At 38.1% G+C, this 19,407-nt stretch overlaps 1 protein-coding gene across 1 annotated transcript in view; it reads right to left on the reverse strand.

Moving 5' to 3' along the window:
- ptprdb (protein tyrosine phosphatase receptor type Db) overlaps positions 1-19,407 on the reverse strand; it is a 154,456-nt gene that overhangs the window by 112,097 nt on the left and 22,952 nt on the right. The window contains exon 2 of the mRNA XM_082537853.1: positions 17,943-17,968. The gene's annotated coding sequence lies outside the window, so the exon portion shown is untranslated. The remainder of the gene's footprint in view (positions 1-17,942; positions 17,969-19,407) is intronic.

Consider the following 19,407-nt stretch of genomic DNA (forward strand, 5'->3'; position numbering starts at 1 on the left):
CATATAAAGCTTTTCATTATATGGTGAAAGGTTTTTTTTGTCCATTTTAACTGGATTTTCTGTGCTAATATTTATTTTTAATTAACAGAAGTGGTAGTGCCTGTGTACTTAAGCAGCAACCAACCTTTCTCAGTTCTACAGCATATTTTATTATATTTTTCTGCTTTTTAGATTTTCAGTTTTAGATTAATCATGGGACTTTTATAAACAGCCTGTGTAAAATTTTGTGACTAAAGCGTTCCATCAAAAGACCAGCAAGAGCTCAATCTACATTTCACGTGTCAGGCTGCACAGCCTGTGTGGACACTTTTATTGACTGAAACAGGAGCACATCTTTCAATCAAATGCACCTGACAACTGAAAAAAAAAAACCAATAACAACAAAAAAGCAGACAAACTAGGCTTTGTTTGTGGTTCCGTCTCACAACGTTCATCAACCTTCTTTCAGATCATCAGGATTAGTATAAATTAGTGTCCAGTTCAAGCCTTCACACATAAGCCTAAGTTTGTCATCCAGACAACTTCAAAAGCGATCTGATCTTACGTGAACCCAACCAGAGACTCACATGCCCAAAGACCACTTAACGAAAAGCTTTAGGTTCAAACCAGTAGCTTTCATTAATAATGTAATTAATAGCTGTGTGCTGTCTGCCACACAAACTAAAATAATTAGTTCATATGCTTCAAAAAGTTATATACAAAAAGTTAAATCTTACTTCCACCTCCTACAACAAAAAACATCAATACAGGAAATTAATAAAGAAGATTATACTGCACAGATTTTGGTCCAGTTGTATTACAACGTGGGTATGAACAGACTGAAAAAAACAAAGAACAAAACAAAAAACATACCTGACCTGGGGCCTGTACTACTGTGAAGTGAACTGAACATATGCTGGGTACCTTTCCCTTATCTGAATTCAGTTACACCAACACTGGCAATCAGAAGAAGCAGGCACATGAAGCTGATTATCAGTTCCCTAAATTAACCCGGGGTTTCCTTTGCGCATTCACACAAAAGAGGTGACGCTGGAAGCATCAGCCCAATCACATATATGAATAAGTGCACTGGCAGCCTACGCTATGGAAAACTAGTAAGAGGTCAAACACATAATACAGACTGAAAGTAGCACTGCTGCTGCAGACAAAGTCTGTAAAGTCTGAGAGCACAAACACTAAACAGTATGATAAAAAAAAACAAAAACTGAAGCGTTGTGTGTGTGGTTGAAAAGTTTTTGATTAGTGAGACTGGAAAAGACCTCAGATCAATAAAATGTAGCCTATTTGAAACCTCGAAAGAAGTCTGGCAAAAGTGCAAACTTTGTACTGCAAGTAAAAAACAACAACTTTATCTGAAAGACGCAAGAGAATCTGACAGTAAATTAATGTTTAAAATACAGTTTTAGTTTTTATTTTTTCAATTCAAGCACAGACTGTCTCCAATTTGATGTAAGGTCAGAAAGTACATCATTTATTAATGCATACAAAAAGTAAAATAGTTTAAAAGTAATTGTTTGCAGCCACCAGGGAAAAAATAAAGCCGCGTCTACGAATCTGTATTTATTACTGAAGCTCATCATGGAAACACAAAAACTTTAGACAGTCCTACTATCCACCAGCAAAAGTTCAATCTTTCATGAATTTTGATCATATTTTGATTGAACTGACTGGCAAATAGGTGTTAATTTCACACATGTTGATCTCTAATGTGCTTCAGAGCAGTAACCAGGGTGATGCAAGCAAGTTGAAACCTGGTGATCTTAAAAAAGACGCAAAAGACAGATAAAATCTTTTTTTTTTTTTTTTTGCCTGTCCCATGTGGTTCTTTAGACGTCAGAATTGTTGTCTAAAGACCAGCAAGGATACCCAATGGATTTACTTTGCCAAATGGATCATCACGGCCTTGGCGTATTGGTCCATTTGATCGACATTTGTTGTTATTATTTATTTTATTTTATTTTCAGTTGTTACAGACGGGACAGACATGACTCAGGGATAGGAAAGGGAGAAAGAAAGATGAAGGAAAAGAAAAACAGAAGGGAAGAGGGACAGTGAGAAAGGGCACTTAAAACGAGAAAGAAGAGAAAAAGAAATCTCCTGGATCACCTGTTGAGAGAAAAAGAAGAGAAAACAAGCCAAAAAAAAAAAAAACAGAGCAACATACTAAACACAGCACCATCACGTTAATCTAGCTAAGTGTAAACAGCAGTAAATACTAAATATTGAATGTTGTTGTGTAGCAAGCAGGACCGACAGCGCACAATGTGCTTGGATATAGCAGCCAATAAAGGTTTGTGTCTATGAACAGTGAACACCCGTGTGCACACCTGTGTGGATCAGCGCGCTTGTATTCAAAAGGTTTCCCCATGTAATGGTCTGCTAGAGGATGTAGAGAGCCATGGCTCTGTCCTCCAGGGCATGAAGCAGGCATGGAGGAGATCCAGGCTCCAGACATCCAGAGGCCCCAGAGTGCGAGAGCCCAAGGAGGACCACCGGAGGGGCATCCGTGCCACCCTTCTGGGAAGAGCTGAGGAGAGCCCCAGATGAGGGGTCACCCAGTAGCCACTGAGCAGAAGCCAGAGGGGGCTGCAGTGGCGTGCCCGCTGGCTCTGCCGGCAGCCAGCTGTGCCAGAGTGAACTAAGCCACAGGCCCAGAGGCCAGAGGCCAGAGGCCCGAGGGCCCCCTTTGCCCCGGAAGAGGCCTAACCGAGCAACAGGCACCAGGCACCAGGCCCCGCCAAGTAGTCACCGGGAGTGAGCTGGTACATACCTGAGCGCCCAGCACTGGACACCAAGAACCACCAACGCACCGACCCCTGAGGGCATCAGTTACCAGCAGGGAGTGTGGTGAGGGGAGATAGGCCTTTGGAGGGCCTGGGAGTTCCCAGAGAGGTAAGACCCGACCTGTCACTAATCTGAAGGTCGGTGGTTCGATCCCAGGCTGCCTCCTGGCTGCATGCCAAATATCCTTGGGCAAGATACTAACCCCATGTTTGCCTACTGGTGGTGGTCAGAGGGCCCGGTGGCGCCAGTGTCCGGCAGCCTCGCCTCTGTCAGTGCGCCCCAGGGCAGCTGTGGCTACAATGTAGCTTGCTATCGCCAGTGTGTGAATGGGTGAATGTCTGAATGTAGTGCAAAGCGCTTTGGGGTCCTTAAGGACTAGAAAAGCACTATACAAATGCAGGCTATTTACCATATAGACACAGACACAAACATGCATTCCCACCCTCATGCACACATATACAAATACTCAGCACTCACCCAACGTAGGGATAGACATACATGGACACTGTACACACAATCACACACAATTTTATCTCACACACAAAGAGATAAAATCTTACTTCACAGTACAGGCCTTTGATTGTTTAACACACCACATTATGTGGTCTTCCTAGAAAGCAGTATAGACAAGGGATCAAGAATAGCTTGAACACAGTGGAGTGTTTAGCCATTAAAGATGAAGATATGTCCATTTAGGGAAAAGAGCTGGTACGGAACAAAGCACATCATAAATAGTGCTGGGTGTGATGGCGTGTTACTATAATCACACACTTTCCAGTTACTGTACTACAGTAAATGCATTTCATTTCATATAGAATAGAATAGAATTAGAATTCAACTTTTTTGTCATTGCACATGTCACAGGTACAGGGCAACGAAATGCAGTTTGCATCCATCCAGAAGTGCTTTAGCCACGATATAGATATATTACAATATACATTAGCAATAATATAGATATGTAAGTATATTACAGAAATGGGTCTATTATGGTATGTTATAATGTACACGGTATGAAGTATGTTATGAATATTCTATAACTATAAGTATGTACAGGCTGTAGTGAGTACAAGCTATGTACAGGATATAAATATGAAAAACTATACAGAATATGAAATAAAAAAAACTATACAGAAATCTGAGATATACAGTTATACAGAAATGTGAACTATGCAGGTTATAAACAGTTGTTGGATTAAAAATTATTGTATGTACAGAATGATTATTTACACAGAACTATACAGTAGTGCAAGATAAGTGAGATATGTGGATAGTTTCTACAGAGGCTATATAAAGTGTAAGTGGTTGTGAGTGGTGGTTCAGTCCATGTTATTATTGTGTGTTTGAGGGTACAGTTGTCCATTGTGTGTGTAGGTGGTTGTGGGTCAGTCCATGAGTTTAATGTGGGTCATATGACGGAATAAGCAGAAATAATGTAACGAGTAGCATAGTACCATATATATATATATGTACTTTATATGGGGAGTAATAAATATTATATAACAGACTGTATTACCTGTAGGAAATGTGCAATACATGGCTTTCTTTGGGTAATAATGGATTGACAGTGTCAACTTTTGTTGGGCGAGAACATGCCAGCCTTATGTTGACAGCCTGTTGTGCTGCATCTTGGAAAAAACGTATTTAAATCTAAATGTATGAATGTGAGCTTAAGTGCAATCCTGTGTTTCAGAAGCTGTAACAGTAGGAACACTCCATTTATAGATTTCCATAAGACTAAGACGGCAGACTGAAAAGCTTTTACTTTTACAACTGCTACTATGGGTCAAGGCGACCACAAATGCTATTGACCTGCATCTGTATTTGACTTGTAAATGTCTTTTTCACCCCCTTTAAACTGTACACTAACAAAGAACCACCGGAACCATAAAACTGACAGTTAAATAATATAAGTAACATTATTGCTTACATATTGCTGATACTAATACTAATGTTGGCATTCAGTCTCTTGAGAGGCCAAACCTTGTGAAACTGCTTTCACTAAGCCTTCAACATTAAAGCATAAAAGCTTAAAATTAAGGCAGATATATTTTCACGCTTACTGCCAGGAAGAGCAGCTACAACAGAAGGTGGCTGTAAGCAATCGAGAACACAGCAAATTCCATGTAATGTCAGTGAAATGACGCAGCTTACACAAAGGGTACAAACATCCCTGCTGTGAAATGGTGTCATGCCTTTGTGAAATAATCCTATATTTTCAAATTCAATTCAGTAATACAATGACGGAAAAAAAAAGCACAATGGCTGTTCTCCTGAGAAGCAGATGCTATTGTGTGCTTGGGGTGGGCCTGTAGTCATGGATATATGGTGACAATTGTGAATTATCATTTGCTAGGTGCAACAAATTACTCAGTGGTGTCCTACTTTTAAAGACATATTAGAGTCTACTGCGCTCGGGGCCAAGAGAGCGCTGACTGAGGGAGTGAAACAAGTGAAAGGAAGCGTCTACAAGCGTCTATCGGGTGAAGAAGAGAGAGGGTGATACGGAGAATTATAGCTAATGAGAAAGTGCAAATGGTATGTGAGAGGGAGGAGGAACTTCTGAAGTGCAGAAACTTTGACAGAGCTTTGCCCTATTCCATCTGCTCAGCTATCATATTTGAAAGGCAAAATTACATGGTACATCTAATTCCCCTGCACAGTTAACATCAAATTGTCTCAGCGCTAACATCCTAATTCTTTCACTGACAAAGACAAAGGCTGCATTTTTTTTCATTTCACCGAGAACCTGCAAAGTTTTGGATTAGAAACAACCTGACATTTTTCTTTCCAAGGCGAGCGAGATGAAGTGCTAATTTAGGCAGAATAAATAGAAAGCGGTGGCAGGATGTCACAACTGTGGTGGTGGGTGAGACCGGCGTGACCTGACTCCTGGTTATTTCTTTGTTTTGACGAGGTCACAAATGTTAGGCAGATATTGGATTCCCACGAGCGCTGAATGGGAATGCTGAGGCAGAATTAGAATGACCACAGAATGACTGCAGCGGGTATCCTAATGAAGCATCTCAGTCCCTCTGTTTAGATGACCCATTTTCTCTTCCTCTCTCTTTTTCTTCCTTCTCTCACTAATACAGATGCCCCAAATTCTTCAGAGGGAAGAATATGCATAAATTTAATTAAAATTATTGGGTGAGATTCGTATAGCCTCCCTCTAAACCATTAGTTCTTGGGCTTGCTCGGACTATGGCAGGTGAGGAGTCTGATGGGGTCAGTCCTCCTTCTTGGGAGAAAATGTCACAGTGAAAATGGTAAATTACAATAACACAAATGAACTTTCACTTTAAAGGACAAGATGGGATTGAAAATGTGTGTTTTTTATGTATGGATGAATGAATTGATTTTTCCTTATGGGTTTCTGCAAAACTTTTAGAAATAAGAAACAGATTTTGGAGGGTTTATGAAGTAAAAGTGTGAGGACTAGTCCAAATTGCAAACCATTGCAAGATAGATGGGGATTTTGTTAAATATCTTGCAATTACAAAATTCCCGTGGGCAACTGATTATACAGTACTCAGACACCCAGTGTAAGTGAACACGGTTGTTAGTTCAATAAGAGATGCTCTATTTCCATGCTTGAGCTAGACTGTGCTCTACCAAGGGGCTTGGACAGCATGAAGAGGACGGTGTTTTTAACTAGTTTTATAATTTCCCCACCTTCTCAGTTAAGAAATGATTCATAAACACTTTAAAACTGCCCCTTTTTTTAAAAAAAACATACACATACAAACAGGGGGAAATGAACAGGGAAAGAAAATCACATATTTAAAACATAAACAAACCAAAGGGAAAACACAGCTCGATTCACATAGTTTACCTTTTCTCCTATAAGTATTTTTAGCAATGAAGTTCAGTAATACGACTACTTTTTCAGTTATGAGTACTGAAGGTACTGTATTTTAAAATTCAATAATTAAGCCACGGTTTGCTAGTACCTATTTTCTTATGATAACTTCTTCAGCACTTGTACTCATTTGTCTTATCCAGGAGCATACTATATTTTTGTCACACTTTCGATTACAGCCCACAGTGTATTGCACAGTGCATTAATGCTGTAAGTAGGAGTGACTGAGGTTTAGTCATCACGGAAACATGTTATACATACAGTAAGGTTTAGTACCAAATTACTGATAACTACCTAAATCATTTTCATGTTTCTGAAATGGTTAGTGTTTTTTTTCTTCATAAGATTTATTTTCATTTTTAAATTGAAAAACAAACAAACAAAAAAAAGAAACAAACAAAAAGCTCACAAACATCTACAACTAACCACAACATGGCAGGCCATTGTGACCACAGGAGCACTCCTAGGTGCACACTGTTGTATCCATGCCATTCAAGGATAACCTCAGACATCCGAAAACCAAACACAAAAAGTAATAACATAATGAAAATAACAATAATAATAACATAATAACATTGGTAATTACAGAAAGAATTAGGACAAAAAAAAAAAAACCCCAAAAAACAAAAACAAGAACTCAAAAAGCAAAACAAAAAGCACAGAACATCATACGAAACCCCTTCAGTCAATGAGCAACCTAATTAAGTTTTGTATTACACTAGGCAGAGTAATCCAAAATCTACAAATCATAAATAATCATAAGTAATGCCACTCTGCACAGTTGTTGTTTTTTTTTTTTGTTGTTTTTTTTTTTTAAAAAACGAACTTTCTCATCCCTGTCACTCGTCCATGATGTAACTATAATGATGGATGATGATGGTTCATGTCAATAAAGTTGTGCTTTAGGAGCTAGTTACCACTAAAGTGAGCCTAAACAATTGTGAGAACAAAACCATTTAAAAAAAATGTATTTATTTTTTAAGTAGAAGGTTTTTTTTTTCAAATGCAACCTTTCACACAGCTCACCAAGTAGCACCAAACTGTTTCTATGCAGCTTGATAGTAATTCTGTCTGGTAGCTTAAACTGTATGTTACAGGAAGAAAAACAATGTTAAGGTGTGTTAATTCCACTCTCAGATTTGGAGCAAGATAAGAGAAAGAAAGGACACGAGAGAACGCAAGTTTAAGAACTGCTCAGCAAGTGACATGTCTGGCAGCTGGCGTTGTAGACACTGCAGAGGAGGTGTGGCTTTTTCCCAAACAGCAACACTGGCAATACCTGGGCCCAATGTGTCACTGCTCTAAAAAAGTCCTGGGAGCTCGGCTGCTGTGCACCTCTCCTTTATGAGGCACCCAATTAGACTGCATTTGCTGCTTCAGTTTTCAATTTATTGCATTACACGACACTGCATTTAACACTTCTCCACTCATACGTTCATTTACCCTGCTAACGTCACCCACCCTTGAGTGGAATGATTATGCAATAGTTAGTATTGTCACCTCACAGGAAGAAGGTTACAGATTTGAATCTCCTGGGTGGCTGGGACGTTTCTATGTGGACCCGTGCCCAGATGGGTCACCTAGATTTCTCTGGCTTCCAGAGAAGCACAGTATGAATGTATGATTAAATGCAACTTACAGTCTAAATCACTTTGAGGGATCAAATCGACTAGAAAAGCACTATATAAATACAAATAATAAAATATTTCTTAATTGCCATTTGCGTCTCCCTTATTGACATTTTTTAAACTTTTTAAATTAAACATTGGATTTGATCATGTCATGTTCCTGGAGTTCTCTGGTATTTTCATGCACAGAACTGTCAATCATGTTGTATTGTTTAAATTGTCTATTTTACGGCAGTACTAGGTAGTGCAGTCCAGTGTAGTGCAGGCTAAATTTGTTAGCTTGCAGTGTTACCTTGCAGGTCTTGAAAGACGCCTACAAATAAAATGTATTATTATTATTGTTATTGCAGTTGTTTCTGTTATCTAAGATAATTCTTTTTATCCCCCCACCCCGCCCACCGGCATAAGCTGTTTTTTCTCTGCACTGATGGCCTTCGCATCAGCAAGGAGGAGCAGATTTCACGTGTCACTGCTCCTGTAGCTGCACAATTCTGCTTGTGTGTATGTGCTTACATGTGTTTTTTTTCCCTCTTCTCAAGCATCTGCTGTCAACCAGTTGGTGAAAAACGAGGTGAATATAAGTCATCTGGTGAGAAGTAGTCACTAATAGGATCGAGCCTGCTCCTTCTTCGCAACATAAGCACACAGACACATAACTTCAGCACACATAGACTGTTGGAGACATTCACACTCTCAGACACCTCCACAGGAATGAGCTATGGCCTTATTACCCACCTCACTTCCTAGCAGCCGGTGTCCTCCCGTAAAAGCACAACAGTGTTCCTATCCTCTCTCCTACACATCATCCATCCATCCATCCATGCTCCCTCCTCTTTTCAACATTGCCCTAATGTTTTCCTGGGACTTTTTTGCCTTCACATTCTGCTTTCTTTCTACTATTCTCCCTTCCTCCGCTCTTATTTTCTCTTTACCTCATTTACTCTTTTGCTCCACATCTCCCCTCCTACCTCTTTTCTTTGGCATCCCACCTCAAGCACCTGATTTCTACCCTGAATTAAAATAGCCTCTTCCGCACCTCTTTCTTCAGCATGGCACCTACCTGATTTAGTCAAAGCTCTTCTTTCCCTTTACACCTCCACTCTTGCCTCCCTGCTCCAATCCTATCTTAACCCATTCCTTTCCTTTCCATCATATACCTCTGTGGCTGATCTACTTACCTTTCTGCTCTCGATCACTCTTCCCTATTCCCTTGACTCCTCTCCTGCTTTCTCCTAGCCTCCTTTCTTCCCTGCCCCCCTCTTTTCTCACCCCATTTTTTTCCTCCCAGCCCTAACACCTGCTGCTGAAGATGTCTAGACCAGGAATGAAATGAGGATGGAGAGAGGGGCGAGGACGTGGTGCATGTGTGCACAAATAGGACGATAAAAGACAGGAAAAGCATGGAGAGAGAATATAAGGGGCGAAAATGTTTGAGTAAAAACAGAAAATGGTTTGAAGAATGAGTAGATGTCATGAGGAATGCAGATATGTTGTAAATAGGTTCGCAAATTTAAACCGAACTGATTGTTGTCCATTTTTAGAAGAAAAAAGATTTACTACTTCTCGGTGGTTTCTTTTCAGCTGTCACTTTCAGATTTTTCTTTTCATTCTAAATTGTTTGGCTTCTTCCAGACAACACAGCAGCAATCATTTTTTATGGTTCACTGCTTCACACCCACTGAACACCTCTGTCTACCCATCTGTAATTTCATTTTTGATCTGAGAAACCTACCCAAGTCACACATTGTATCAAAGCGAAGGAGCGTGATCTAAGAGGACTTTTCTCCGTTTCTTCCTTATGAACAACATGAATGAAATTTGTGCCATCAGTCCAGGCATATCACCACGCATAGAGTCCGTGTGGTGGGATTAGAAGAAAGGATGAAAAATAAAGAAAAATACAAAAAAAAAGGGCCTCGACTAAATGATGAAGGAAATGAGGACAAACAGATGCTGGATTACATCTTTATATGGCAGTTACACACTGAGAGAGAGTTTTGTTTGATGGCTCGCTTGTTTGTGTGGTTCAGAGTGTTATGTGTGTGTGCTTGACAGGAGGAGGTGTCCTGTCTGTAGCAGGATGTGATAATTAACCTTTCTCCTGCTGAGCGCTGCTATTAAAGCTAGGGCTGTAAATGAATCTTATCACGAAAACAACATATTACACAACTTCACTTGTTTAGAGCTGTTGTACATTCAGAGTGAAATTGTAAATTGGACTGGTTCATGCAGAGGCCATTCTGTCTGCTCATGTCTATCTGTACTTATCTTTATGTGCGCTTACTTACCTGTCACTTCAAATTCATGGCCAGACCCACTGGAGAAACCTTTTACTTTAAAATCAAATAGAATTATTCAAATTTCTGTATTATCTGTTGACATCCAAATTTATGATTTGGCTTTTCTTTCTTTTTTTCCCTCTTACCTGCTGCTTGGAGGGATGAAAACTACTAGATTTACTGGCAGCAGTTTCACAACATAACGCAATCATGTGCTTAGATTTAAATTGCTGTGGTCAAAGTTAATATAGAAATGTTTTGATTAGTTTCAAAATTACTTTTTTCTGTAGAAAATAATTATTTTTATCAATGCGTACAACTTTAGTTAGGGGAATATGTCTGTGTAGGTTCTCAGTCATTCAGGTCATGGTATTCTAAGCAGCTTGGAAAGAAAGCGACTAGACTTCTTTGAGTTTCGTGAAGACCTCTCGGATGAGAGGTCAAACATCTTCAAGAAACCAGTTGCTTTCTTTCCAAGCTCCTTCGACTTCTGTTAGGGGAGTTGAACAGTCCTCCTGGTCACAACACAAGAAAACTAAATACGAGGGATTTTTGGAAATAACAGGGTCACTACTCTTCCTCCCTTAGCAGATTTAATGGCAGCAGACAGCAGTGGGTTTAAGTTAAAATGCTAGCTTGCATTTTGCCCTCTCTGATATTTCTGGTTTGCTAGTCTAGCTGGGAAGTGGATCTCTTTGCTTCCCTGAATCTGACTTAAACTTCCAGAGCTTTAAGTCACAGTATAAGTGACAGTGAAATATAACATGGGTTTTATAGATTGGTGCTCAGAAAACTACATAAATATGCATACAACTGACACAAATCAAAGTCGGAAAGTGGCAAACCACGTAAGGTTGCAGAGTTTCAGAATTAAAGTACATTGTGGAGACTCTGGAGAGTCTCCAATGCTCTACAGAGCTCCTAATGCTCTGCCGAGTTTTTAACCCCCTCTAGCATTAACATCAGCATAAAACTCATAAAACTGTGAACCAGGAGCTTGATGGCACGGGTTTCCATGGCAGCACAGCTCCTGCAGGTGTAATGTTTAGGTGGCGCTGTACATTTGTCCATATTGTGTATGTTCTCAAACACATGCATAATATTAACAACCTGTGCGTGAATTAATTTAATCAATATACCAACATGATTGTGCTCCTGAAAGACAGATAATTTTGAAACAAAATATTGATTGTACACTGTCTCTGCCAATGTTTAGCTACAACTCTATGCAACTAAATGCAGGTGGAAATTAATGGTTAGATTTTATTGATTCTGGGTATACTGGGCAATCCAGAGATGCATCTGGATTGCCCAGTATACCCAGAACTGTATATACGCATAACTGTCAGGTTCTTAGATGTAGTCTATTTTATATTTAATGCTAATTGTAAATGATTTCAGTGTGCTAGAAAAAACATTATGCCTCCATAAATTCTACATTAATATGATGATTTTACAGTTGAATATTGCTGGGTACAAGTTTCTGTCTGAAGAATAAAAACACAAATGAGATTATGAAGCGATGAATTACTGATGACAGAGAAAAAAAAAACAGGCGAAAACTTGATATGACAGCAGAGATACAAATCGAGAAATATGGAGAAAATAAATGAGGAAGGAGGAAAGAGACAAAAACACACTTCAAAAGCGTTGGTTAGGCATGACACATAAAACTTAGAGGTTAAGGTCTAAGCACTGGTTTTGACCCAGGACTGTGACCTTCCAAAATCATTGATTTGGCTCAAATACAGTATCTGGATCGCCTACCCAACGTCACTGTAAATTAATTTTTTTATTGGTTGTATCATTTAACACAAAGGCAAAGACTCATTTGGATCAAATTGATTGTAGCCCTCAGAGATTTTTTTTCCTTAAAAAAAAACAAAAGCTGTAAATAGAATATTTAACAGGTGTTGTGTGTAGGTACATGAACGATCACAAATTCAAAAATGCCTTAATGTATGAAAAGCCATTCATTATTTCATGAAAACCTCATTAACTGCCAGGAGTCTCATTCTCTCGAGGACCACTTAAATTCTAATATACTGAAAGGTTAACATAGATATTTTTTATAGCCAATGAGGCAAAACATGTTGTCTACTTCACCTTTAATTATTTTTTTAATGCATGAAGTCATGGATAAATTCATTATGATTCAACTTCCCTTATCGTGCAGTGTAACCTTTTGTCTCAATAGACAAATTGTTTCCATTCAGTATCAGTTCTGATCAACTGAGAAAAACTAAATAATGGTTTTCCATTAGTATTACAGATCATTTAACCCTTTAAATATATTTTAAACAACACAATTTACATCATTAACAATGATTCTAGCTGGTGAGTGCTTGGAGACAAGTCACCATCTTCCACAAATTATGTAACTACTGTAATTTGCTAGTGACCAAAGACCAAACCTTCTCTATTTCACAGAAAAGTCAAAATCCTGTTTCAGCATAATACTGAAAACTATTCCATGGATTTGTTACTTCTAGGCTGGACTATTGTAATTCCTTATTATGAGGTTTTTCTAAGATGAAAAAAACTTGAGTTAATCCAAAATACTGCAGCGAGTTTACTATCCAGAAAGAGAGATTATATTTGACTCATATTAACTTATTTTCATAGGTTCCCTGCAGACCATGTCATTTTCAAACTGCAAGCTTACTCATGGTTCCTAGAGTTTCCTCATGTAGAATGAGAGGCTCCTCACCTGTGAAACCAGCTCCCATTTTGGGTTCAGGACACAAATACCCTTTGTTTTTAAGAATAGGTAAAAATGTTCCTTTTTGGATCAGATGACCTTAGCATAAACCTTAGTTATGCTGCTGTGGGCTCAGGCTGGGGGGGGGTACTTCCCATGATACACTGAGCACTTCTCTTTTCACTCAACATGCCATTATTGAATGTCACTAACTTTAGTCTACTCTCTCCTTTAGCTTGATGTTGATGGTCTAGCTAAGCTCCTCCTTTTCTCTTGTCTTGGTAAATGGTTGATGCTTACTAGGCCCGATTTTGCTGTGGGTCATCCTTATGAATATAGTGCAATACCTTTCCTATTGATTAGGGAGGACAGGGTATTCAGCTGACCCAAAGCCGTTGATTTTGAACATAAAAGCAATGTTAAATAGAAATACTGTAAAAAAAACACCTTTATGAAAAATGCAAACAAATATCTATATAATTATGTCTACACTTAAAAGAAAAAATCATTTGCATGATGTCTATTAGTCTATCATCAAAGTAATCCTATCATAATTATTTACACTTCAGTGCATGTATGGCATATAATAGTTAATAGTTTAATTTTAAAGGTGCTAGGTTACTGAAAATACCGAAAACAAACACTGATTTAAGAAATACAGCAGTGTTATAATATGCTTCCTAGCAGGACAATGAATTATTAACACAGATTTTTATTATCTTACTTTTTTAAACTAGAAGGGCTGACATAGCAGAGGGGTACATTGTTGTTCCAGTTTTGTTTTAGGAAACCCAGTATCAAATGTTCAAAACATTTGTTCCATAATAATCATATTTTATTACATTTTTTACATTTAATATTGCGTAAGGAGCACTTTTTCCTTTTGGACTGTATTTTTTTTTAAATACATGTAAAGCACCAATACCTCATAACTGTACTTAAGTACAGTGCCTGGTGAATTTTTGCTTACAAAGATTTACGTGCACAAAAAAATTAAACAAACCTCAAGAGTATCAAGTGAGGGCCAATGTGGCAGATGGGCCAGCAGTAGAGTAACATATGACTTTGTGCCCCGAGTATCTTCAGTAGCAGCACGCCAGCCAAACCTTAGCCACTAATGAGGCTCCACACAAAGTCCCAGCAGAGCCCACTCAAAACACTGAACCAGACACAAACACAAGGAAGACACAGAGACTAAGATGTAGGCATATGCCCTCCCAAGCGCACATGCACACACACACACATGCTTTTTCACACTACCTCGGGTAACAATAAAACGCAAGCACACACACACACACACACACACACACACACACACACACACACACACACACACACACACACACACACACACACAAATAATTGAGGTTTGTACCAAAGGTTAACATTGCACCTTTGGTAAAAAAACCTTCTTAAATTCTTTGTTGGACCGGCATCCCTCTCAGCTTGTCCTTCTGAAGTAGATGTGACATAGCCTGCCATGATTATTAGTATTTTATTCCACTGTTACTGACACGTTCCAGTGTTAAGCATTCAAAATCAAAGATTAAACCTTTAACAACCTTTTGCTCCTTTCACTGTTAAATCTAAAAATTCTTTCAACATCTTTCAAATAATGTTTTTTTTTTGGTAAAACGCTGCTTTGTCCATTTTCTGTAACTATGAATAACTTTCCAAAAATGATTTCTGCTTTATCACAGAGAAAGAATACCTGTGAACTGTAGTTTACCCAACACACGCTGCTTACTTTAGCTGAATATGAATGTACATGTGCACTCTGTACAGAACTCTGCACTGATGCATCGTGACTTTATTTTAGTTAACCTATTATTACCTATTTTTACCATGTTGTTCAACAGAGTGAAAAAAGGAGAAATAACTAAACTTTTACCCTGAACTTTAGTGAGTCATTAGATCTTCTCTCACTTAAACAGCTGAAAAATAAGTTTTCTGCTCTTAGAACAGGGGTAGAAATATTGGAGTTGTTGTACAATCATCTTTACCTGTATTTTATCCTACCAAACAGGAGCATCATTTACTTGCATCATTTTTCGGTATGGTTATGAGTTAGAGTTATGAGTATGGTTATAGTGCAATAATAAGTGCAATAATCCTTTCTGTCATCGTTGTATTTTTACTCAGTTGTATATAGTATTTGTATTTGTATTCTATTTTTATCTTATTGTATATTTATTTTATTTTATTCTACTGTATATAGTATTTTATTTTATTCTATTCTGTACAGTTGTGTACTGTATTTATTCTTATTGTATTCTAATTTTTGCCTCATAACTTTTGCACTGTCCACTTCCTGCTGTGACAAAACAAATTTCCCACGTGTGGGACTAATAAAGGTTATCTTATCTTATCTTACCTTATCTTATAGGTTCAAAAGATAACAGAATATTAACCATTTTGTCTTTTTCACCTGTTCCATCATCTCTGCTTTCATCCTTTCACTGTTCAGACTGAGGCTGCTGGCTGAGCTCTGGGTAGCTTTAGCTTTAGCAACTTTGCCTTTGTTAGCATCTTTAAAATATACATATTCAGCTGGATGATAGTCATTTCAGTGTCTTATTAAGTTTGTTATTACAAACATTTTTATGGTAGTCCCCCAATGGTTTATTTGGCAAACATTCCATACTGTCTCCACCAGAGATGGGCAGTAACGCGTTACTGTAATCTGATTACTTTTTTCAAGTAACGAGTAAAGTAAGGGATTACTATTGCAAAAACGGTAATTCGATTACCGTTACTTTCCCGTAGGAACGCTGCGTTACTGCGTTACTAAAACCGTGATTTTTTGTGAGAATGTCTCACGACAGTGACGTAAGCGAGTGCGCCGTTAGTGACAACAGCTGTCTGCAGATCAACAATGGATCACATATCGATTGTGGGAGAGAGTATGAGCGTGCAGCGTTTAAAGCGTGGAAGTACTGACCTTACTTTGAGTTTGATTCCATAAAAAGTGACAAAAACATTAGCGTCCATTGTGCGTGGGAAGAAAACTTCTTTTTACAGCGAAAAAAAACCCTAAACTTCCAAGCAAGCACCGAGTGCGCCATGACGTAATGGGAAACTCACAGAGAAAGTTGCGGATTCTTCAACTGACCGCGGCACACCTGCACCAGGGTAAACCTCCGCCTACCGCAGTCCTGCTTTACAGGTGAAAATAGAGCAACAGCACCGCTGAGTGTTTGACTTTATTTATTTTCAGCTGTGTTTTACTTGCATCTATTTGAAAGAGTGAGTGTAAACACAAAAATATTTTATTTTATGTGCTGGAATGTGCAGAAAATAGCTTTAAATGTTAAACTAATTTATTCAAGTCAGAGAATGTTGCATATAATTAAATTTTTGCTTGATGCATAAAGTTAAAAGATTAAAACTGATAAAACAAGTTTAAAAAAAGAGACTTTTCCATTTGATTACATTTTGTATGATGGATTATGCAGTAAAAGTAGAAAGATCTATCGCTTTATCACCTATTCAGGTTGTAAATCGTGTTTTTAAAAAGTAACTAAGTAACTAAGTAATTAATTACTTTTGAAAATAAGTAATCAGTAAAGTAACGGGATTACTTTTGGGGGGAAGTAATCAGTAATTAGTTACTGATTACTTTTTTCAAGTAACTTGACCAACACTGGTCTCCACTCAAAGTGAGGGGCTTCTACTCTAACAACATGTTAGCATGTAGCTGTGGCGCTGCTGTTCCCGTGTTGTGCATACATGAAAAGGTAATGTAATGTGACCTTCCAGGCCAAGAACACTGGAAACTGTCTGATTCCAGTTGCATCCCAGTTGAGCGTTGCATCTCTACTCTTCTGATTACTTTGCCATTTGCCTTTTTTATCAGCGTTGTCTGGACTTTACAGCTTTTGTTGCTTTTGCTAGTTAGTTTATTAAAGTTACTTTTCCTATTCATGCTGCCTGAGTGCCTGTGCTTGGTGTCCTCTTACCAGAACTCCACATAACAGTGACATTGCAGATATTACAGAGACATCTTTTATGCCCAAACACAAGGTCAAACCCAGCTGTATGGCATTGAAGCACATTTAATTTTCTTTTGAAAGTATTGTGAGTCTGCTGATATTATTACAGAACATTGCAGCCTGAAAGTAATACGTTTGAGATTTACTAAAGCTGAAACCTGTAGTCTACAAATAAACAACAATATTGGCATTGCTTTTTAAAAACTGTAAGGTATTTTTATTTTTTTTGCTCTTGTTGATTTGCAGACGGGTTCAGATTCAGTCGTAAGATGCCACAGAAGAGGACTTACTGTGTTTTATTATAGTTTGTGTACGGAATTGCCAAACAGCTTCTCCTTATATGTTGATTTAAAAATATTTATTGCCTAATACAAGGATGAAAATATATCACACGTGCTATAAAATCCCAATGGAAAGTGTAATACTGGCTGCTGATTCTGCTCTGTACATTTCAGACCATGGCTATACCAGCTGAGTGCAGTGGGAGTGCTACCCAGAGTGTCTCTTTGTTATCTTAACACAATTTCATTGTGTTTCAGTGAGCAGAATACTGAGCCAAATAAATTTTGAGGACGCAGACTGTTCCGTGAAACACACACTGTGCCAAGTGCTGATGGCATGCTGTGTTTTATGGGTAGAAAATCAGACGAAGAAAAGTACTGAACAAGAAAAGGAAAACATGAAATGAGACACTCTTACCTTAAGAAGCACTTCAGCACTTCAAACTGCAAAGAAAAGGAGCGAAACAGGGGAGAGGCAGAAGGAGAGAGGGAGGGACAAGAGGGGAGACGAGAGGGGGGAAAAAAGAGAGACTGAAATTAGATTACCATAGGGTGCAACAACTTTCCACTTTACAGGAAAATATCTGAGATAAAACTACAGACATTTTTTGAAGGAGTGATTTAATTTCACAAGCAGTGCTGTTGTGCATTTCTCTGCAATTTCATTCCCTTGCCTTCGGCAACACATACAGTACTGAGCATTTATAGTTGACTGGCCTGCATGCATTTTGAAAAATAATTCTTTGTGAGGATGTAAAGAGTCATTTCAACAATTTTCAAGAAGTCCAGTAAAATTGATTTGGACGTAGTTATCAAAAGCACAATTACCTCTTGAGTTCAGTTTTGAGTATTTTTAATGACATCACTTAATCAGTGTTTTACACTGATAGATTACATGAAATTAAAAAAACGATAAAATGACTGTGATTTTATTTAAAGTTTTAAATGTCGAGCAGGTGTGCTTTGACAGGTTTGACTAAGAATATGGAGAAGATTTACAAGAGGAAACAAAGTGAAACCATTTCTCCTGCTCCGAATGTCACTTGACAGTTGTTTTCTTCAAAAAATAGAAAATAAAAGAAGCTGCTCTTAAGTTTAGTTTTGATGGGGCTGCTCAAATGTAAACAGAATTTAAACAAAGAAAAAAATTGTAAGGCATTATAAATAAAAAAAAATCTCTGTACAGTATGTATTCTTCAAACCTGAGTTTAAAGCAGAAAATACTACTTTGCTAGGTATTGTTCTTCTCTCTTATCCGTTGCCAACTACTGACTTTCTCTACTTCACACTGTCACATTCTCCTGGCTGCAATTCATGAAGCTTTGGAGAGAGATAGCACACACATTCACACTGCTAAAACACACTGACATGCCTAAAAAAAAGAAGAAAAAAAAAACCAAAATAAACAAAGACTGACCAAGAAAACTGCTTCCTAATTAAAAAACTGTAACAAGCAGATGCTAAAGTAAGAAATGCTGACATAGACATTATAAAGGTTGACCAAACTTTAAAAATCATGTCTGTGCCTTCTAGCTGAGTTCGCAACATTAAAATAGATTACTAAAATAGAACCCAGGTTTCATTTTACTCACTTAATATGAAGAGAAGTTGTGTAATGAATCGTTAGCCCAACTGTACAAAAGAGTATATATATATATATATATATATATATATATATATATATTAGGGGTGCAACGATACTCGTATCGATATTGAACCGTTCGATACAGTGCTTTCGGTTTGGTACGCATATGTATCGAACAATACAAAATTTGTAATTTATTTTATCAACTTTCCTTCTGACGATGCTGTCTGTGTTGAGCGCTCAGTGAATCTGCGTTCGACTACTCCGCCTAGGCTGCACTGTTGAGCGCAGATCCACT

Source organism: Aulonocara stuartgranti, assembly GCF_965226115.1.
Source record: "Aulonocara stuartgranti genome assembly, chromosome: 6".
NCBI classification, from domain to species: domain Eukaryota; kingdom Metazoa; phylum Chordata; class Actinopteri; order Cichliformes; family Cichlidae; genus Aulonocara; species Aulonocara stuartgranti.